We start from the raw sequence: 24,829 nt of genomic DNA on the forward strand, positions 1-24,829 counted from the left end.
CATGCAAAAGAGATTTATCGCGAACTAGTACTGGGTCTAAATGTACTAGGAGCGCACCAGTTCAAAACTAGAGATTTTCCCACAGGGTACCTACAATAACAACGCAAAGTCGATTCATCGCAGCTGCATTTGCGACTGTGGCTGTTTTGGTGACGGCTTGACGTTGGCTTCGCAATGTGTCGTATTTGAAACCGTAAAACCTGGTGCGAAAAACCTGTTTCGTTGCCATTGGGCGCTGGCGGCTTACAACACAACCCACACAACACTGCTGCGAACCACTAGCCGGCAACGCGATAATGACAACGTCCGTGCAACGATTCGAGTGGCAGTGACATTAGCAACGGCAGCGAAGACGTTTACGACGACGGTGGCAGCGTGACAGCGACGCTTTTGGTAATGCGCAATAATCGTTTACCTGCCACTGTTCCCATTCGCCGCACACCGCCCACTGCAATCATATACATATGTATATATGAATTTGTGTGCCTTTTTTCTACTTTTCGTCTGGCATACCAACTATGTATACACTTAAGTAATGGTATGATTTGTTTACTTTGTTTAAGGAAGCCTGCCAACGCCAAATAAGGGCAGAGTCAGCCATGGAACTACACTCCCAGTGGTTGATTGACGACCTGGACGGGATTCAAACTGGAATTGGTAGCGTATAAATGTAAACATTATAAGCAGACAACCTTCCAATCCATTCACCATCATCAGTAAGCAACATCATCATTATTGCTCACACTTATCGAAAGTTGCTGCTAAGTATGAAATGAATCATATAGCCGAACGCTACAATAAACACATTTATGTTTTATAAGTACATATCTACATACATATGTGTGAGAGCACAGTGGTCAATGTATGTATGCATGTATGTATGTACTCAACTAGTTAGCTAGTACTTATAAAAAAAATTAGATGCATTTTCTTATAGCCAACACCAAAGTTGAGAAAAAGCAATAAAGCAAATTACGAGTATCGTTTCGCTTCTATAAGGGCTGTAATTTCCGAATTTCCGAATTTTAGAATAGATCCCGTGGGTAAGGGGTTAAAACGGTCACAGACTTTTTCTGTTTACCGACGAGGAAAAGTTCACTGTGGAAGAATCGTTCAAAAAACAGACATCATGATATGCGGCCTAACTCGTTGCGAGGGTTCAATGTGGCCACAACCCAGCTTCTTTGGAAAAATGCTTTTTTGTTCCCGTGCATTTTGTTGTTACTCACTTTTTACTCTCACTTCAGGGAGTAATTTTGCTGTTAAGACATTTTTACGGGATTTTACACGAAAAGTATTGGATCAGAGCTTTTATTTCCACGCCGTTTGGCCATCTGAAAGCGAGATTACAAGGTATATCAGTTGCAGCCACAGCTGGTAACGCGGCAGAAATTATACCATTTTGGGGTTGACACGGGAATGTGAAATTTCAAACAGTGCTGGAAAAAGTTATAGCCGCACCACATATTGACAAGTTTTAACAATTTATTTATTTATTGATATTTAGTTTTAGTAGATTTTTTTTTAGAAATGTTTGAGTATACAGTGCTATAAACCGCAAATTTCAAATGGTTAACAAGAACCGTTGATTTTATAGAATTTTATTGTCGCATTTGCTTCCATTTAACGAATAAACATAATAAATCTTATTAATAGGCCCGAAATTTTTTGCGAAAGTGTGTTGATTTTTTTTTTAATATTACAGTAAGCTTGAAACTTCGAAAGAATGAACTATGATTATAAAAAACATAATTAAAATTAAATAACAACAAAAAAAATTGTTAAAACTTACCAGTATATCTTGCGGCTACTGTATTCTGAATATCTTAACAAAACGCTCTAAACTTTTTTGTTTATTGAAAAAAAAATAAATACTATCATCGCCATGTCTGCCTGCGGCCTTTTTAAACATTATCAAAAAGATTTCCTTTTTAATTATGCACTCATCGTTACAGAATGTAAGGCGACAACAAACATTATTATATGTATGTAGTTGCGATTATTCACATCGCAAATTCCCATTTTTCACCACTGTATGTATGTATGCACTCATATTTGCCTACACCAATGTCTATTCCACTTGAAAAATCTGCGAAAGCGTCAGGCGGGTAACGCAGTGTGAAAGTAAACATATACTCGTAAATGCGCGCAAAAATAAGGTGAAAAATATCAAATACAAACAAACAAAAAAATGCGCAAACGTACACAATTAATGTTTATTAAAATAAAAGTGAATTCGCACAAACTTTCTGTTATTTGTTATTTCGCGGCAAAACACACCTTTGATTTCGCAATTAATATTTCGACTTTCAGCGATAATTTTTTATAGCACATGAAGTCGGATGAAATAATTTTATGAACATACACAGAAAATGGCAGCCGGACGAGAGGATTGGAAGAGTGAGACAAATTGCAGCAATTCCAATTGTAATAAGTTCAATTTAGAATGCAAAATGAGTGCAATAAATTTCAGATACGTGAGAGGAATGCATTTGTGGTGAGATTAAATGTTTTATCTAAGTATCTATTTATATATAACAAAAATAATGAATTTTTTGCCTTTGAAAATTTCAAACAGAATCAATTATCCGCTTAAATACTGGAGTTCAAGCAGGATACATCAACTCGGATTGGGTATAGTTTGGGTGTAGTGTTGATGTATTCATGGGAACCTAAAGGTCGTTTGTATAATTAAGAATAAAACTCCCTCACGGAAATATATAAGATACACTGAAGATGGCACAACGCCGAAACCGGTTTGTCTGCAAACTAAACTTGACAAGGGATGACGGAAATTCGTTCCAACATAAATCATTAAATACATATAGACCCCCGCATGCCAGAAACATGAATGTGTAAAAATGAAAATTTTGGGAAATCAAGTTTGAGAGTTTTTTTTTTGTAACGGGACTTAACCCTACATTCATGTAATTGACATTGTAAAATATGTGGTTTCTGTGTACTCGTGATATTGTGGGTTTTGGTATAGTACAGAACATCCAAAGGTTAATCAAGTCAACCCAATAACTCAAAATTCCCAAACTTGCACACTCATGCTTCTGGGATAAGGGTAACGATATATGAACATTAGGGGCATCATTCTCCATAAAAAAAAAATTTGCACAGTTTTCCATCGGAATTATAAAATTTATATATTTAAATAAAATAAAAAATAAAAAATATAAAATTTACGTGAGCTGGACCAATTTGAAGATACCTCCAAAAATCTTTTTATTTTGATTGCGTTAATAAAAATTTTTAAACATTTTTATGCAGACCTTTTAAACTTAAACTTATCTATCATCTGAGTGATTTGTTTTTTGAAAAAAAAATAAAATAGAATATATAAAAAAAATATATAATATAAAAAAACTCGAATATATATTAAATTTCATGAAGCACCCTGTATTAAAATAACTCAATGACAAGTAAGTATTCTGATTTTTTTGAAAAGATTGCAACAATATTGATTAGATACCTCATTTTGCACCACCAATAATCATATGCAACACTGTCACGAGTATTTATAACCGGCAAAGGTATTCAAGATAATTATGTTTTTTTTTTCATGCAAAGCGATAAGATAACCAAATTCAAATGAAATTGAAAACAGTTTGAGTAATAGTGTGAAAGGCAAAAATGGTAATTTTGGTAAGTACAAAAGTTTTAATAAAAACTTTAACAACTTGGACGATAAACAAAAAATCACAAATTGGAATGAGATATGTATTTAACCAAATTTTGAACTTAAATCGTTTTTTGATTATAATTTAAAATCGGTGAAAATTCATAGGCAAGTATGAAAATTGAACAGACCAATGCACACACTACTTCGAATAACATTATATGTATACAGTAAAAATGCTAAAGAACATGATAACAAACACCACCAGAATGCTTAGTGCAACGAATACTGGAGACAGCAATGACACATAGAACACAGTAAAAAAAAATGCAATAAATCGTTATTTATAGCTATATATATATAAGTTACGCGTATATGGTCGAGAATAAAATACGTGCTAGATAAGGATAGCGACGGCATCAAAGATATTTCAAGTTCATAAATCATTGAAAATAAAAGTTTTTTTTGGGAATATCTATACTACTTTGTAAATAGCACAGAAATGAACTGCATCTCAAGAAAGTACGCTTTTTCCACTAAAAGCTTAACGATTTTTGGGTCAAAACATATTAAAAAAAAAAAAATGCATTCAAACTTTTTTAATAAAACTATAAATTGAAAAGTGACCGTTTTAGACCCCTCCGTCGTCAAGGGTTAAAGTATTTTTTTTTTTTACAAAAATGTGGGAAATCCTATGCCAGTCTGGAATTATAAACTTAAATTTAAGGGGCTATTGCTGAACCCATCATAGTCCGTCCGACTTCTCGTGAAATATAGAAAATTAATATATCACTAAATCCGGAAATTTACAAACGTAGTATACATGTACATGACATTAGGGTGCATCATTCTCAATACCATAATAACGATATATAAAATGTATTATATTTTCACACTTCCGCTAAAATATTCAGATATACTTCGATACAATTTTTAAATATTTGTTTGCAGACCTTTTAAGCTAAAACTCTGCTATATGAGGTGATTTTTAGAAACAAATATTTTTAAAAACAAATTTTAATTTTAAAAGACTAACAGCAAATTTCACGAAAGCAAACAGGTGGCAACCCTATTAAAAATATTTGCAATATTTTCATTTTATAATAATTCTATCATTATTACTTAATTATGTAAGCTTTCATCATGTCTGATCAATCTCAATAGTGATTGTAACAAATATTTACTTTAAATTTATGGAATTTTATTTACAATTACTTTAAATCGGTATATCCAAAAGCTCCTCTTCTTGTATGACCAATAAAATTGAGCGGTATTTTAATGACATTTTTCGTAAGCTATCCATCTAAACCACAAATCACGACATTTGCACCACTTCCAATGTACTCTCACTTCCCCCCCAAAAAGAAAACTTACAATTGGCAGCAATTCCTCTAAGGTCTGCTTGTATTCCTCAAAAACTTGATGGTGCTCCACGTCTAAAATGTCCGCCATGTTTAGTTATCGCAAAATATTCCCGAATGTATTATGAAATTTAATTCACCAAACGATTAGATATCGTAAATAGGGAAATCTCGCTGACGTCACTTCCTCGAACACAACACTGTATGTACATATATACGCCAAGTACTGGTATTTAACAAACCGGCTAAAAGGTTATAAATATTCGCCGAGTTTAACACACAAACACTGCTAAGCGGCACAGAAAAGTCAGACCAACGCGATAAGCGAAGTGGTAAGATTTTTGAAAGGATAAATTGACCACCCGTCGAAGAGCAGAAAATAATTTCGCGAATTCAGCAACACACCAAATACTAGAACAGACTAACTGATTGATTTTCGCGGCTGGTGCGTTAAAGTGTTCGATAAAGTGCCCCAAAGTAACAAAACCAATACAGAGTAATTAGGCGCTGCTGATAACTACCACAGAACAAATGGTTTTATGAATCGATATGATAAAATAATCGATCAGCAGAAACCGTAAAAACATATACAAATATAAAGCGACTTATGTAGATATGTTTGTAAATATATGTATGTATGTAGGTATCTACATACAGGTGTTCTTCAGATTGGCGTTATCTGCTTCACAACGACTACCAGAATGGATTATAACGTAGTCTCACTGAGCATTTAATTAAACGATTCTACTGTAAATTAATGATCAAGGTGCTGACTGCTTTGCCTGTGTTTCAATTTCACGATAGAAATGTGTCAAAAGTAATAAGATTTTTCTGCTTCTATATCGCAAAGGTAGTCACTTGTTTATCTGTCTAAAATATAGAGAAAATGCATTTTAAAACAGAAGTAAATACTTGGGTCCAAGAGACCCGTATGCTAAGCAAAGGTTAAATCGCAAGGAAATGTGCCTATGTCTTCTTTGGGCTGCGTCAAACGTCAAACAAACTTACAATTTATCTGCTTTCGTAGTATTTTGTTGTGATAATGACACAACTGATTTATATCATTCAAACAGTTGTGAAAACATGCTCTTAGCTGTGAGTAGAAATCTATTTACAGTTTCGCACCATGCACTTACATATTTACTACTTAATTATTATTATTATTTTTTTTTAATTTTTAGAATATACATTTGTAGTTTGAACACACACAAGTGTTTTGCATTTAAAAGTGCGAGTACTTTAGGTATTAGTCATCATACTTAACCAAAGCACATCGCTAAAAGCGGAATTTTTCCTCTAAACACATTTTATTGCTTTTGCAAAAATATGAAAATACGATTTTCCCCCCTGTGCAAATATTTGCAGACACAAAACAGCACTCAACTTGTTGAGCTGAAATATGTAGTACATATGTAGCTATAACGACGCAATATGTATGTAGATACATACATACACTCGTGGCCCGATAATTAGAAACAATTTGTTTTTTTTATTAGTTTTCATTTATTTTTTTTTTACAACAACAAAAGTCATGAAACTCAAAGTTTCAAATCTTGTAAGGGTTTAATTTAAATTCACCAAATAAAACATAGCTCATAGAAATTTCAAGTTGTTTAATGAGAACCTCTAAGAAAAATTCCGGTACGCAATTTTATAGTTCATTCAATTTTCGTATAATAAGGTGCAAGTTTGAATTGTCGGTGTTGTTCATTTTCTTCTATATAAAAATAAAAAAATGGTAACATATTTTGTAACATCGTTAGCGAAAAAAAATAAGTTAAAATTCCACGGGATTTTTTAGCAAATTCAACATTCCACTTTATTGTAGTAAAGTTTAATGGGCTCTAAAAATCAAAGTAATTAAGAGAAAATAAATATTCAAAACTTGTAAAGACAAATTGTTTCTAATTATGGGGCCACCAGTGTAGCTGTCATAACTGATAGAAACATTATTGTGTGAATAGTACAACAATTACGCATGTCATAAATTTCATATCAACGTGCAAGTGTATTTGTTTTCGATTTCATTTACTTCTGTAAAATACATACGATTTTTATGCCCTGTTTCGATTAACTTCTAATCGATGGGCTTTTTCGATTATCTTAACGTTTATACCCACCCGTCACATTTTTTTACCTTTACGCATGATTTTATGTACATATTTTAGTAATTGGCTTTTTGAAAGTTGAATCTCCGTGTTAAATAGTTAATTAATTGGTGGAGCAATCTCATTAGTACTTATGTATGCACATACATATGTACATAACAAATAACACAAATTTCGTTGTGTTCGATTATTTTATAGGAAAGCAGCATATCAGTCGCCTTTGGAACCATACAGTATGTAGATGAGTCAATTTACTATACATAGTAAAATTTAAAACAGTTTTCTTTTGGAAACTCAATATTTATATAGCTTAGGCAAGGTGACTCAATTCAAATCTGTTTATAAGTATTTTGGGAATGCTGAATATTTCATGTCATCAGACATTTTGCTGGTTGGTATAGATACTGCGTATGTTGTACATACATACAATATGTACATACAGTCAATCAATAAAGTTTAGGTACAGAGTTTTTTCGCAAAACGTATAACTGTTTTTTAATTATTTTATTTTTCGCAACATAAACCCCAAAAAATCAGAGCTCTAAACCTTGTGCAAAATTAAAGAAAATTCTGCAAATTTTTATTGAAATATTACACGTTTTAATTACACTCTTTTGAAAAAAGTTGAGTATGCAGTTTTTTAGCCCAAGTTCAATTTTAATATAATAATGTGCCAGTTTCAGGTAGCTAGGACTTACCAATGATTTTTGACAAATTTTTTTGTTGAAGTGGTTGCTCATCTTCATCATATAAAAAATTTTCGATGGAGAAAATTTATATGGAGAAAATGAACGACACCTTCAACAAAAAAATGTGTCAAAAATTGTTGGTAAGTCGTAGCTACCTCAGACTTGCACATTATTGTATGGGCCGAAAAACTGCATACCCAGTTTTTTTCTAAAGAGTGCAATTCAAAAGTGTAATGTGTTCATGAAAATTTGCAAAATTTTCTTTAATTTTGCACACAAGGATTGGGGCTCGGATTTTTGGGGTTTATGTTGTAGAGTTAACCATATTTTTATAAAATATTTGCGACAAATAAAATAATTAAAAAACAATTGTTCGTATTGCAAAAAAATCGCTGTACCTAAACTTTATTGATTGACTGTATGTACAACATACTCAGTATCTATCACCATATAATTAACCAAATTTTTATAAAAAAAAATTGCGAAAAATAAAATAACAAAAAGATAGTTGCCCGTATTGCAAAAAAAATCGCTGTGCTTAATCATATCAAACGACTTCAAAATCCGAAATTCTTACTGTAGTCGAATTGGAAGAGTGCGGTGCTTTTTGAGCTACCACCTAGAAACCGAGCAATCAATAATTGATAGTTTGAATAAATCTGTCATCCAAAAGAAGAATTCGTATATTTTTTACATGTTGAAACAAAAAAGGCCGATGAAGGCTTACTGTTCTTCGAGAAACACTCATGGCAAAACAAATTACAAACGAACAGCCGAAAGCAATTTAAAAGCGTTGACTTTATTTGTTTAAGATATTCATAAACGTCAAAAAAAGTAGTAAAAAAATAGAAGACTTGTACCAAGTAAAACAAAGGCCATGCTAAAGATGAGTAAACAGAATATTTAAATATTTACACACAATATATACATAAATACACTTACAATATATACATAAATATACTTCGCACAAGAATGGCATTAGTAACCATAAAAGTAGGTGCGGAAATATTTGGCAACACTAAAAATATACACAACCAGCACTCCACTCGAACTACATATGTATGCGCAACGAATTCGGACGAAATTCATAGAAATATGTACATAAATAAAGAAGTTCAACAACATTTATCGATCATCGATAAACAAAGAAATACAGTGGATCGTTTGCCAAATGACATTCCACAGCCACATAAAATTGGTAAATTATTTTACAATGCGTCAATGAAGAAGGTAAAAATCCAAGTTGTTGCCGAACCAGTTACAACAACAAAACTATAAAAAAAACGCACTACCAACGCACATGCCCATTGCACTCTTTGCATGCAGCGTCAGTTTCAGTTTCAGTTTAGCGCTGATGTAATCGCCAGCGTGGCAGATAGTAAAATTTTCCTTTCATTCGCGGCCTCCCTCCTTACAGAGGCACGCGGCGAGCAACAAATAGCGCATTTCGTCGCTTCAAAAGTGACATAATTGCGACGCAACAACGGCAATTACGCTTGCCAGGCAGGCTGTTTGTCATCGCCAATGCCAGCAACATCATTATCGGCGTCAAGTCACAAAAGCGTTAAAGAGTAACAGCAGCAATAACAATTGCAAGTGACTGCAAGTAGCAACATAAGTGTCGCTGATAAATACAGCATACACATTTTCACTCGCAACGACACATGTACAACAACAGCAAACACAATGCATGAAAATGTACGCAAATCGATTGTTTACCTGTGTGCAGTGTGACCGTTTTGATCTAAATGGACCAAAAGTGATACGTTTTTCGATGAATTTGCCAGAGATGTTTACAATTTCTTCGCACATAGTGCAAAAAGGGTGGATGAATTTGCCGAGTTTCAAAACTACATACAGTCAGTCAATTAAGTTTAGGTACAGCGAATTTTTTACAATACGGACAACTATTTTTTAAATATATTATTATATATATTTATTTTATAAAATATATATATATATATTTTATAATATGGTTAATTCTACAACAAAAACCCCAAAAATCAAAGTTCCAAACCTTGTGCAAAATTAAAGAAAATTCGGCAAAATTTCATTCAAATACATATTGTACTTTTTATTTACGCTCTCTAGAAAAAAGTTAAGTATGCAGTTTTTTAGCCCATTCCATTTTAGTATAATAAAGTGCAAGTATGAGGAAGCTAGGACTTATCATTGATTTTTGGGAAATTTTTTTGTGGAAGGTGTCGCACATTTTTTCTATATAAAAAGAATTATCAAACATTGTTTTATAGGGAGAAAATGAGCGACACCTTCAACAAAAATGGTGCTAAAAATCTATGGTAAGTCCTAGCTACCTCAAACTTGCACTTTATTATACTAAAATTGAATGGGCTAAAAAACTGCATACTCAACTACTACGCTACTAGAGAGCGTAAATAAAAAGTGCGATATTTGAATGAAATTTTGCAGAATTTTCTTTAATTTTGCACAAGGTTTGGAACTCTGATTTTTGGGGTTTTTGTTGTAGAATTAACCATATTTTGATAAAAAATTATCGAAAAATATATTTGAAAAATAGTTGCCAGTATTGTAAAAAAATCGCTGTACCTAAACTTTATTGACTGACTGTATGTGTTCAAAATTGTCAAACGTTCGCTGGTTACCGCTGAGGCAAGCTGTTGATCATTTACTGTCCCAGTGGAGCGCGTTGCAATTATTTTTCACATCTTGTTTCAATGACGTTGTGAACCAATTGCGAGCAATTGCCGAAAAAATTGATACCGCACCAATAAAAATTTATTATTTAGTTTTGTCAAATATTTTGGATATTGTCAATCGAATAAACATAGAATTTCAGAGTGAATCATATAGATTGGATAAGATGTAAAACAACTTTGAAAGTAACCATAAACTTATATTGCCGGTTTTTGTCAAACTAAACTGTATGCCAAGTAACCTAGCTGATATAGACAGACGTTTGTAACCTAGATATTCGTTTACCTGTTAAGGAAGTATATCGTCACCTGAAATGCAAAAGACGTAACAGCATCGTAATTGAAATGGAAAAAGTCGTGACTAAAGTTTTATTTTTTCATTAAATGATGTGGGTGGGAGTTGTAATTCGATGAAATGTATCATATCTATCAAAAACTGAATATTTAATTTTTTATTAGGTACGACTTTTTGAATTTCAGCGACAATGTCTGTTACGTATTTTTGTATTTCAGGTAACGCTATATTATTTGTACGGCAGAGACGTATATAAATAAATTTCAAAAAAGTCAGAATTTTTAAAATTAAAATTTGAAAAGTCTTGCATGGCATATAAAGAAAGCGCTAATTCGACTATTTAACAGTTTTAAACAATTTTCCTCACTTGTACAAAGAAAGCGACAAAGAGAACCTTTGAAATTCGATAATAAAATAGGTAAAATAGTGAGTGCAGAGTGCATTTTCTCAGATCTGAATTTGATCAAAACAAATTGAAAAAAATCGCTTCACGTTGCCAATGGAAGAATACATAATGTTTTCGAAATGCCTTAAAAATGATTAAAAAATTAGAATTCTGAGTCCTATAAGTACAATAAGTATTTAAACTAAAAATAAGATTATAAGTATTTAAGCCATTTCTGCTGTTTTCATTATAATAATACCCAGTTGAACTGATACATCTAAGACATTTTCTTTATTATGATACTAGTACTTAATTGAACTCATACATGTAAGACATTTTCTTTATTATTATTATACTAGTGCCAAGTACAACTGATACGTGTACCTTTTTTGCACTCAATAAATGTTAAATTGTTTTGGCAAATGGTTTTTCATACAAATTATTGGTTTTATTACATATTGATTCTTTGATACTTAAAATAAACAAAAGTGTTACATATTGATACATTTTAAGTCTCTTCTCTGCTACAATTTTTCACAAGCCCGCGGTCACACTGCCTGCGTGTTGTGCTGAGTTGGCCGACTGTTGCCAATGATGATGATGATGATGAGGGTTTTGTTGCTTTCTTGGTTAGTTTGGTTTGTCGACAAGACAAACAGTTGGTCATAAATTGAAAGTGGTCAATTGATGGACCGCTTTTGCTACTGCTGGTTGTTGTTGTATTCATTATGCTTTGATCTATTTGTCAGTGCGAGTCATTACGTACAATCATCGTCGTTTCTTCTACAAATAATTACCAAAGTGCTACGGTTTACAATATTTTTCACTTTGCTCCAGAGTTCGCTTTGGCGCCGCTTTTCAAGGCAATTTCTCTGATAAATTGTCTGATTCGTGTGATCTGTTTATTTTTTTTTTAACGGTAGCGTTGTTTTTCGTTTTGTAGAAAATCAGTAAAAGATGTTTCAATCGTACATAAATAAAATTACAGCAACGAAGTGCAGTTTTTACGGTTAAGTCAGCACACATGTTTTGGTGAAAGTATTTTTGCTAAATGCAAAAAGATGTGAATAATTAAATTTAGAATGAACAACCTTGCAGCAACCTTGCCATAAAGCAGTTGGGCAATAACGTCACATAAATTTTTGGTAAAGAGAAAGCGCTAATTTCGAAATTACTGCAACTAAAAACATAAATACACAAAAGAGTAAATATAGACCAAATTTCATAAAGCAAACCAACCTCACAAGTATTTTTGAGTTTTTAGTAATTAAATGAAAGTATTTATTGAAAAATATAAAAATACTGCTAAGAATAAAAAGGTTGCTGAGATTATTTGCTATGTATGTATGGGGAACCCATACACTAAACTACTCGTACTGAACAAATCATTTAAAAAAAATTTTTAGCCATTATAGACAGCCGGCAATGTGTCTTATATATATAGTTTTTTTTTAGAAATCACCGCACCCTGAAAAACCTGCAAAATCCGTGAAACGATGAAAAGATGCGAAGGGCTGGCAGTGTTGCCAGACATTTTTCTGAAAAAAACTGTCAAGTGAAGATACCATCTTCAAATATTGGGAACAATTAAGAAAAAAAAACTTTTTTTGAAACAAAGGCCGTTTTTGAAGATTTTAATTAAAAAGAAAAAGCTTTTACTATATATTGACACCTGAGCGAAAGGCCCACCTCTCTCGGCAGCCAGTTCGAAAATGCCCTATCTTAGAAATCTTCCCTATTTCGGAATTGGGTTGAATTTGTAGTTTAGAACGTTTTGTTTTCATTTGTGTCACTCAAATGCGTTTCTTTTTAAGTATTAATTCGTAAAAATGTACCGCTTAAAACGCTTTTACGATTTTTTTTCCAATTAATCTGCCGTTGCAACCACATAGATAATCTTCAAGTGCCGCCAGATATCTCGATGGTAAAGATATTTTATATGGAATTTTAGTTTCATTTGGCGATAATTTTAGAAAATTTGGAGGAAAAATCATCATTTCTGGCAACACTGCGGACTACAGTCATTTCGCAAGTGTTTGATGTGGTTTAACCGCAATAGCCAGCGCTATTTTGTGTAGCTAAATATTAATGAAATTATAGCAACGACAACCCAACAAACCAAAAAGTTACCTTGTTCCAGAGCTAAGAACGAAATCGTGTTATAAACGATGACTCCGTGGGCATTTAACGGGTATTTTGTTTCATACATAAATGCCATAGACTAAAAAACAGTAAAAATTCACGTACTTCTCGGACTAGTGAATTAATGAACTAGCAGAAATGTACACCGGGTACGGGATGGATTTCAAGTAGAATGTGGTGAAATCTGGTTATAAATTGAAAGTTCCAGGTAAGAATCAAAATAAACGCCTATTTACATTCTTTACTGATAGCTTTCCTCAATTCGAAATTACGCATTATTAAATGCGTCGAATTATACATATGTATGAATAAAATTAAAATCGGCATGAGCTTGTAAGCATTTGCATTGCTGCTGAACCAAACCATCTATTCTGTGTTCGAATCGTAACATCCGTTCACGTCAGTCGTATAAGCTGATTGGTATAAAGAGTACGTTCACGTATGTCATAGTTCGAAAAACGTGTTTTTACGTGACGAAATACGATATCGTATGTTTTAGTTTAGGTTTAAGTTTTCCCTGCAGGGTAAGCGTAGCAGATCCTATTTTGTTGCTGAGCAAATACATACATACTTATTTACATAAAAAACACCACGCCCATTCTTGTCAGCTTCATAAGCTGACAGTTCCGCGCTTACTTTTGTTTTTGAATTTTTGCGTTTTCTTTTGTGATTTGTCACGAGCATGCGTGACTGCATGTTTCAATGCATTTTTTTTATCGTAATTGAAATCAACATACGGCGCAACAGACAGTTGGTTTGTTTGCCATTAACGGCCGTCACAATGTACTGATTCACTACGTTCCACCAGTCCATAGTCGATAAACTTTGAGTTATCACTGCAACACATATGTATCTACATACATACATATGTACCTGGCACATATGTACATAACCACATACATATCCATGACTCACTGTGATTTGGCACAAGTGTGCGAGAAGTTGTGCATATTTAACTTACTTACATATGTACATATGAAAGTATAGGTACTCCGGTAGATAGGGATGGGAAAAAATTATTTATTACTCGATTAGTGTATCAAATGATTAGTCGAAAGAGCAAAAAATTAATTGCAATTAATTGCAACATATTAATCGATTAATCAGCATTTTCGATATTTTTTTCTCAATCTTAAAATAATGCAATACCTTGTTTTCAAATCGTGTTGCTAGTAATGTTCGAGTATTTTAGCATTTTGTCACGAAGTCTGCATTCAATACAATTAGTATCTATCAGCAATTTTTGTGTAACAATTTTGAAAATTTACTTCTTACAGGAGCCAACACGCGCGTTTAATTTTGCGAATTTACAACGACATTGATGTGCTTTTTCATTGAAATCGGTGTTGTGACTTTAAGAAAGGGCAGGGTTATTTTGCACAAGCAGAGTTGCCATTTCAGAAAAACTTTGAAGCGAGATGTAGTACGAACTTTGATATCTAGAAAATGGCAGCATTGTTTAGATATTATAATTCGATTAATTTCGGAATTAATCGATTAATGATTCGATTAATCAGAACAGAAAATTCGCGTCGATTAAATCGCTTTTTGAAAAATACTCGATTAATGCTATTCATTTGATTAATCTTGAGGGCCTTATCATCTGCATGATTTCCTTAATAATTTTTTAACACCGTAACACCAGCACTTTCACTTTTCGAGAAGGAGACCTGTATGTATGTTCATATCTATGTACATATGTATACTCTTATGAATATGCACAAATATCTAAAGTCTACAAACAGAGCTACATACGAACATACATATGTATGCACATGCGACCATAACTGAAGGAATTTAGTCTAGAAAAGCTAATTAGAATTTATGTGCAACTAATGGAAGAGAAGACGACTGCCGACAACGCACAGTGTTACAGTAGGACTCAAAAATATGTAAAAAATGTGAGAAGATTGTTATTAAGATTTTCATCTAAAAGTTATAAATTAAACCTTAAGTTTTTGCTATAGTTAAATAAAATTTGTTTAAACAGGATGAGGAAATAATAGTTTAGTTATATTTTACTTATACCAATAGCAAGGTTTTTGTTTCGAAGATGCTTACTGTTAAATAAAGGATTTTTGCGATCTAAGCGAGGGAAGGCTATTGCGAAAAATTCCTTGATAAAAAAACTAGCCTAATTTCCTTGATAGGGTCAAAAATGATACTTTTGAATATTAGCCCTCTAATTTTCACTAAAGTGATTTAAGATCGTATTCATCACTGCCACAACTGCTTGAATTATAATTTATTTATTTTGCTAATCATTGGACCTTGGGGACATTGGACGACCCGAAGGTCATTTTAAGCTTAAAAACTTTTACGTAAAATTATGGCCTTGAGGGTTAAGAAATGTTAACAGAATAAAATTTATTTTCATTTATTTTTTATTATTTTTTGTACTACCAATGCAATTTTATTGCACTGTGCAACAACGCACAGAACGCATGGAAACATTTGTTGTGGAACAACTTGTGTTTTGAGTTGTTTATGTGCACTTTGCACTTACAAAACGTTTACTACTGTATGAGTATTTTAGTTGTGATGCTAATACTACTTCCTGCTGGTCACACAACTAAGTACCTAAGTACATGCATACATATGAACCGTTTAATTTGAAAGTGGCATAAGTCACTTTATACTTCGCGTGCTTAAATGTTCAGTTACTTGGATCTGAACGCGTCGGTTACACGTTTAACTGCATCAACCAAAGGAAAAAGGTTTTGTTATTAGTTTATGTCGATAGAACGGTTTACAGAGATGCATTCGGATACCAATAACCGGTCACTTAAGCACCGAGATATGAAGTGACTTATGCCACTTTCAAAATAAACGGCTCATATATATGTATGTGGGTACATTTAAACAGATTGTAAAAATGACGCTGACATCTGCTTAATTGCAAGTGATAAATGTCGCACGAGCGCGAGTGAAACCGCATTCGCCAAAGCACATTATTCATTGTTATCAACACAGAAAGACTAAGAAAAATGAAATCATTTCTATAACTATACATATGTATGTACTTGTATGGTAGGTAAATGTATACAGTTACATACGCATTAAATTTTCATTTTAATAAACTAATATAATCATATAATAAAAGTTTAAGGAAACGTTTATAAAATCGCATTTAAAGAAATAAAATTATAAGAAAAAAACGCTGTTATTTTCTCAATTATTTACGCTTGCGCATGACTCGCGCGCACGTCGCAATGACTTATTCAACTTCTTCCACAGCGTCGTGGTTGTGTTTGTGTCAGTTTTGCTTGTCTTGCAATGCAATCACCTCCCAAGTGTTTCTCGTTACCTTGTGCCACGCTCTACCTTTACTGTTTTACCTTCATTTGTGTACCCAATGACCGTTTCAAGTTTTGCTGATTTGTGCAGTAAAAAGAGAGAACAAAGAACAACTGTGTTCCAGTCTCCGTCTCAGTCCCGGTCTGGGCTTGCCAACCAACGTGACATCACTTTCCCCATAAATGATCCAACTAATAAATTCCGCTGTCCGTTGTAGTATATGCCCATGTGGGTATTTTTTGCCGTGCGCATTTCTACACTATTTCTTAATTTTTTTTTTTTCAACTCGTTAAGAATTTGCCGCTATTCCATTTATATACAATGGGCCTGTTGGCTGGCTTAAATTGCCTCTGACTTTACAACTCCGGCAGCAAGTTTCGCCTGTTTTTTTGTTTTTTTTTTTTTTGCGGGTATTTATTATGGTATCAGCTTTCATATGTGTGTAAGCGCGAACACAAAAATCGCTAATTTGTTTACAATATGATGAAGGTGTTTACCTCCTCTGAGCTTTACTTTTTTGTTTCAGTGCTTTTTTTGTTTGTGCTTTAACATCTACACGCAATGATTCAACTGCGTTTTCAAATCGAATTCCAACTTGTATTCTTCGCCTGCGCTTTGGCGAATGTGAATGGTAGAAAGCCATTTGGCATTTAATATCTATAACAAGTGATTGTCGGAGAGCTCTTTTTTCAAAGCAATGAAAACAGGTCAAGTTGGTTTTTTAATGTCACGAAGGTGAATTTCGTAAATACATATTTACATACGTATATCGTTGCCATTAATGAAAAAAGCTCCAAATTGGAATTTTTGAATTTTTCGGAAACGCATTTTTTTTTTTTAATATGATGTTAGTTACTTCTCAGAAACAATTCAGAACAAACTAGATCAATTTTTCATGCTAATTGTATAAATTTTTTTTTTCATAAGCACAATTCAACCGGTTCATTAATTCGAGCGGTATAATATTTTTAGCCAACAGACTCGTGTTGATCATCTTCGGTGTCGATTCACTAAAAAAAAAAAAAAATCGATGGATATTTGGTGCCAGGTTTTTTTATAGTGGACGAAAGGCAAAAATACGGAAACTGCTTAGCGCTCGCTCGTCGGGCTAGTAGAAAAGAGCTTATCAGACAAGGAGTATGCTTTGGTTGGCATTGTAGACATAGAAGGCGAGTTCAACAACATTAATGCAAGCGCCATAACGGGTGCCTTGGAAGAGTTTGGAGTTGACCATAACGTAGCGGCACTGATCGAGACTATACTTATCAGCAAGAAGATAACCGCTAAGCTTGGCAACACCACAATAAGCAGACAGGTCTGTAGATGCACCCCTCAGGTAGGGCTTCTCTCCCCTCTTCTCTGGATTCTGGTAGTAAACTCCTTGTTGCTGGCCCTAGAGAGGGGGCTGCCACGTCACTGCTTATGCTGACGACCTGGCAATGGCATTTAAGGTAAATATCCTAATACGTTTATGGATATGCGGCGCTTTAATATGGTCAAGCTTAGGAGTTGGACGGAGAGTAGTGGACTTGGAATTATCAGGCGTTGGAATAAGGCCAGTCCTACGCTTTATAAGAGCTTCAAAATGGTGCTATGAAGAATAATAACTTAATTATTAATTAACTAATAATACGGGAATTCTGCAGAGGTACCCCAATGGACCTTCAAGTCAAAGTTAGTTGGTTATTCGCACCGACTGCCAGTACAACCTACCTTAATTTATGCAAATACTGAAATACCAAAAAGCCTGTAGATGACAGGTACATATATCGAGACGCGCTGACATGAATAATCATATGTCTATTATTAGAATGTACATACATACCTATATATAACTATAAGCAATGGGGCAATGCAGCTGGCCAACGAGGATCATTTTTTTCCACTAGACAATATTTGTCACGTACTCTTAGCAACAAACCACGAACAAAATATTCAAAATATTTAAACGGGTTCAGATATACAGTGGTGCAAGAAATAATAGAAACTATTTATTTAGACCAGGTTTGGCTATATATATTTTTTTTTGTTTATTCGATGTTTCCAATTTTTTTTTTAATTCTAGCGCGTTTATAACACGCAACATATACAACAAATTTTAAACAAATTTTACCAAAATCCCCCAAAAATTTCAATTTTTTTAATCAGAATTTTTAGAAAAAAAAATTATTTATGTCATTAAATTTAAGTTGGTCAAACCTACTATAATTTAACGGGCTATAAAACTGCATACACACAATTTTTCAAAAAAATCTGATTAAAATATTTGAAATTTTTTGGTAAAATTTGTTGAATTTTTATAATTTTTATACAAAGTTTGAAATGTGAATTTATATACATATAACGCGCGCGCTAGACTTTTATAAAAAAATATGAAACATCGAATAAACAGATGTTATATAGCCAAAACTGGTCAAAATGAAAAGTTTCTTATATTTGTTCCACCACTGTATGTAGATATTTATGTATGTATAAGTACATAGTATGTGTGCGATTGCGAAAGAATACGGTTAAAAAGTAGTACAAGTGGAAAAACTAGATAAAATGAAAACAAAGTCTAGTATTTATAAACAACTTCAAAACGAAATTGAAAGTTGAAATAACAAATGACCAATTGTTAAAATGGAGCGAAATTAAAATGCTACACTGCAAAGCGCAAATCCCACAAGCGTCATTAAGCGCTTTGCTCAGGCAAGAAAAACAAGGGTACTTGCTCGCGAGTGTAGGCGGGGAAGCGGGCATGCGCTGGCCGCCAACTAGTTTCAACTACATACATATACGTCGTTTGCAATTCGCAGCTTATACAGTCACTTGCTTAAGAGCCTAGCTTGGCTGAACAAAAATTAAGCGCGCGCACGCAGTTGACAGGCGCATCACGTTCCCCTAGCGCAGACGTAACACCGCTGTCAATTTGCATTTGACGCTGCGGATGATTACACAAGTAGCAAATTAAAACATAATCAACTTTTCAGTGCCAATTGCAGTGACACAAAAATTCCAGTTGGCAGCAAGCAACGAATTCTTCATGGGAATTACAAAAAAAACAACACAAGATAGCAAAGCCAGTATAAAAAGCCACTTGCAAGAACACAAGCACACAAAGGTCTCCGGCAAAGGCAAAGGGCTCCCACAAGCCAACGCCACCAAGCTAGGCGTGAGTGAGGAGCGTGTTTTATTAGTTACTCACCTATGCCATTGCCTTCGCTCATTATCACCTTCTCAACCGTCCATTTGCGGGCCAATAATGTGTGTGCTATATTGTGTTGGTTCTTTTTTTTTTTTTTTTGGGTAATTGTGTTGAAAGTCAAGCGGTCGCGCTTGAATGAGGCAGCCACACCAAATACCGGCATAGAACCGTGCGCCGCGCCGCGCTGCGCCGGTTAGGTTGGGCCAACATTTGTTGAGGCAAAGCATGGCAAGAATCCAGCACGCGACATGCGAAACGCGAGTGTGCGCCAAGCGGCAGAGGAAGGTGGTGTGAAAAAAGCACTCAACACGAAATTTGTAGTATTCTATGTTAACAACGAAGAGCAATTTGCTAAACAGTAAATAGTACACAATGGGGTCAATCATGACAACAGCAGTGACAAGGGGAAAGGGATGAGTATCGCAATGAGACGCCAGCAGGCAGCGATGTTGTTGCGCCATGTTATAAATGGTTGGCGTGTCAGGAAATAGAAAGCCGTGTTGTTAGAGGAAGCTCGAGAGGAAGTGAGCTCGTTGCAACACTAAACTTATGTATATTTTTCGATCTCAATCAATTGTGTAGCAATTAAAGCTTTTAATGCAATCATAGAAGACGAAATCCGTAGGCTTAAAATTTATACTGAAGCTGAAGTCTACCAAAAATCTACTTTTTTTTCAAATATGGTCGAAATTTACGAAGAAACGTACCTCCTCCTTAAACAAGCGACTCCAAGCCAACCTCCTTAAACAAGCGACTTATCATCGCCCATGTACATACATACAGTCAGCGTCAAAAATATGCATACCCTTACGTTTTGAAGATTTGGTTTTTTTTATATTTTCCATACTAAGGGCCGTTTTCTCAAGTATGTTTTAAAATGTCTGTAAATTATTCTTATTTTTTTTTTTCATAAAAATCGAATTCATTCAAAAGCAAAAACTATAAGAATCAAATGTTTTAATTTCATACAGAACTCGGTACAACGCAAGAAATACTAAGAAATTTTCATTAAATTTTTAAAATTTTCAATTCGGCTGCTTAAAACAAATTTTGCAAAAAAAAATCTCAAAAATCAACGGTAATATATTACACTAAAATTTAATGGTGTACAAGGGTACAAAACTGTATTCTCAAAAATTCTAAGAATTCGAATTGAAAAATTGAAAATTTCTTGGTATTTTTTGCATTTTTCCTAGTTCTGTATGAGATTAAAAAAAAAAAAAACGGTTCTGGTTCCTGCAAGGACGACAAGGCGATCTGTTATCGGCCGTCCGAAGGGAACTTGGGATATGAAGAGAAAAATCTCAAAGCTTTTGAATGATAACTCTGGCGGTGCAATTTATGAAGAATAAACCTCAGCGTAGACCACGACGTTTTGTATTGAAAAAAAACTATCAAACTGAGCCTTCAAACTAGGGAGGGTAATTACACAAGCTTTAAGTCGCGATCCACCCTTATGTTCGCATGTAACGGCGAAAAGAGAAGATAACTGTACTTATTCTGGTTAAAATCAACCAAGCGCCTTGAGCCAAAGGCATACCGGCTAATCTGTTCCAGTCCGGCGGCGAAGATTTATTGCATATAACGAGCTATAGACGATACAGATTGGGCTTTATCCGTTTGGCTGAAGATTAGGAAAATCCACCGTTGCAATGACCAGATTTTCAGTGCTTCAACAAATCCTGAAAATACCTTAGAAAAGCAAATCGACATACTCTGTGACGATTTCAAAGCCGCGAAATTTGGTATCCCTACTAAACTCTTACGGCTGTATAGAGTGCCCTTTTGAGCATAGCTTTCAGCTTGGCAGGCATGTCGCCGCGCTGTTCGACAAGATTTCTCGCTTCCATGTGACATTTTCAATTTGATGTTATAAGGCGTAAAGGACCTGTCAGATTTTTAGTAATTTATAGTGTGTTTGCATAGGACTTATGGATTTCACGTTTCTCGGAAGCCAATTTTTGTACCCACACACAACCTTCCGTGCCTGCTTGTCAGCAAATACGTTTTGTCTTTATGAGTTTCTCCAACCACTTTTACACAACGGCGCGCATTGAATGGCCTAAATTCCGTAAGCAATACGTATGTACGTACTTACATATATGTATGTATATAAATTCGAAACATTACGCACTTAAAACGCTTGCAACATACTACCTACTAGTATGTAAAAGTAAATATCGACTCTGTATCTTTACCTATAACGCTGGCCACCGAACCAACTCCCACTGCTGTTCGTAAGCGTGTTGCTGTTGTTGCGGTTAACCGCGTGTCAGGCAAAAGTATGAGTACGTCGTACAGTAGCTGCGGTTATTTAAACAAATGTGCCATATATGTATGTATGTATGTATGTATAAAAGTTTATTTATAAGTATATTACTATGTACATTAGGGCGGATCAATACTTTCCGGCTATGCGAATAGGAGGATTCTAAATGTAATTCTAAGCACATTTGCGGTGGAAACCATGGGTCTAAAACCAAAATGGCAAAAAATGGTTTCGTAGAAAATGTAAGTGCAGAAATGGGCTCTTTATACCAAAAAAAAAACCTTTTATCATGTTTTTATTCATAGTCGAAAAAAATGTCCCATACAAATTGACCCGCCCTAATGTGCAAATGCATACATCTCTAACGTCGCCAGCGTCACAACAATCAAAACGACCACTCACACCCACTACCTTTGAAAATATTTTACGACTGTCTATGGGGGGGCATAAAATGACGCGACAGATACGACAAGACAACGTGTCACCAGCGCAGAAGTAAATAAAATTATTTAAAAAAAAACACCAAGGCAAGTAAAATTGTCGGTAATGCCAGCTCAGCGATGGCAAAGTTTCATTAATTTTTTTGTAGAAATATTATTATATATGTACTTACATATCTACATATTGATAGTTGGCCGCTTATAGGCGACGTTCATAAAAAGTGTCGCGTCCGCTTTCCGGAGTTCAAGAAACTCAGCGCTGCACGCATGAAGTCATTTACATAGTATGTACTTAGGCCAAATATTAACAACATTATTTTGCGCATAAATAATTTCAACGGTATATATGTACGTTCATATACATAAATAAATAGCTACAAAAAGAACTTTTATTTTAAGTAAGATTCGCAAAAAAGTTCGAAGAAAATTGCTTATTATGCAAATTTAAGGAGTGTTTTCAGCGTAGTAGCAAAAACAAACAAAAAATTATGTTGAAAAAAATCACCAATTGGTGTTAGCGCGGCATTAAAATGTCTGATTATGACAACTTCATACTTGTGGCCGTTCGAAAAATTTGCAACACCATGGTTTCGTGTAAGGCAAAAAAAGAGTGCAATGATAAGCAACAATAACGCAACATTACAAGAAAAAAACTTTAAAAAGTATTGGGGCCATTCCATTGTGACTGGTGGTGGGACATTTCATTTCATAATGTGATCAACTGTGAATTATAATGTCGTCGGAATTTATACAAAAGTGAATTATATTTTATAATTGTTACGGCAGTTGCAAATGCATTTAGAGGTAAACAACAATGCATAAAAAATTACTTTTATCTAATGTTAGAACTTTGCAGGTGTATTTAATAGAAAATATCCTGGTCCTGGCAAATAACACAGGTTTATAGCAAAAATGTTCAATGAATGACACTATCCAATTCCTATATAGAATTGCTCGCTGATTCCGAAAATCTAGTTAATTTTTTATTCTATGAATAAGTTTTCGAGATATTTTCAATTTACCGTTATTCAGCTTAAAACAAAAATAGGTTCCACTCAATCACGTGAAAGCTAATAAAATTCTCCATTCCAGTTTTTTTATTTCTTAATCAAGAAATGAAAAAAAAATCAAACTTTAACAGAAGAAAAATTTAAAAAATAACAGGCTCTGTGCCAAATTTTTGCATTTGTGCTAAAGCCTGTTCTGTTACAAAAAAAAAAAAAAATCAAGTTACTAATGAAGAAAATCGATGGATAACAAAAGAAATAAGGAGTGGTCAAATGAAAATACGCAAAGATGTTTTGTATGAAAAAATGAGCAGGAAAGAATGTTACTCATACGCCACGTATATCTGAGTAACGCGGTTGTGTTTTTTGTAACTCAGATGGTAAGAAAAAGTAAAAAATTTGACGAACTGTGTAATTAATGCAATCAAAAAAATTTGGTGTCGTTTTCCTCTTTTACATGGAATTACCCATTGCTTAATCAATTGACGCTGCACTACAAATCCTACGCTTATATTTTAATCGTACTTGAATATTACATGACTCAGTCTTTTACTGTAAATTACCAAACTGCGAAATTTACAAAAAAAAATAAGTACATACTTGAGTCATACATTTTTATGCTTAAAAATGTTGATACATAAGCCTTTAATAGTAGTAGGGACATTCGAAAAAAAAGTTAAACACTTTAGGCAATAAAGGTATGACGCGTATGATTAGAATTCTTCAGAAAATCGTGACGTCGAAAAATGAGGGTTGTTCGACTTTACTAAAAAGTCAACTTCCAACTTTTCAATCGATTCTTTTGACTTTAACAGTCGACCGATCGATGAAGAGAAGTCGACTTTTAATACAAAAAAGAATTTATTATACTCGTTTTCAACTCATATATTATATATAAATATACGGTTCAGAATACGCCAAAAATATCATGAGTTAAAAGTGGTTTTTACAATAATCTGTAGTTTAGTGAAATTCAATGCTGGGTAGAAGACAAACAGACACTAAAGATTTTTTTTTTTTAAATTGGAAAATTGTGCCAGTTATACAGCATGACAATGTTGGCTGTGAGGATTTTTAAAAATTAATATTTTTTAAAAATATCTAGTTACAATTTTTTTCAATTTTCACCAAGAAAAATTTCTTGAATCGATATTTGGTAATTACGGACCACTTTTTGAAAAATTTGCCTTTCCGATAGAACGGAGGTGGCGAGTATTGATAGAAATTTAAGTGCCATTTTATAAACATGGAGACATTCTCCCTTTAAAGTAGCAGAGACAGCGAGTGGATTGGGATTATTCACACGACTAATTTCGCATCTCAACTGGAATTCCACCAGCAACAAACAT

The sequence above is a fragment of the Rhagoletis zephyria genome, unplaced genomic scaffold, assembly GCF_001687245.7.
Source record: "Rhagoletis zephyria isolate East Lansing unplaced genomic scaffold, Rhagoletis_zephyria_1.1 Rzeph_scaffold_04005, whole genome shotgun sequence".
Taxonomy (NCBI): Eukaryota; Metazoa; Arthropoda; class Insecta; order Diptera; family Tephritidae; genus Rhagoletis; species Rhagoletis zephyria.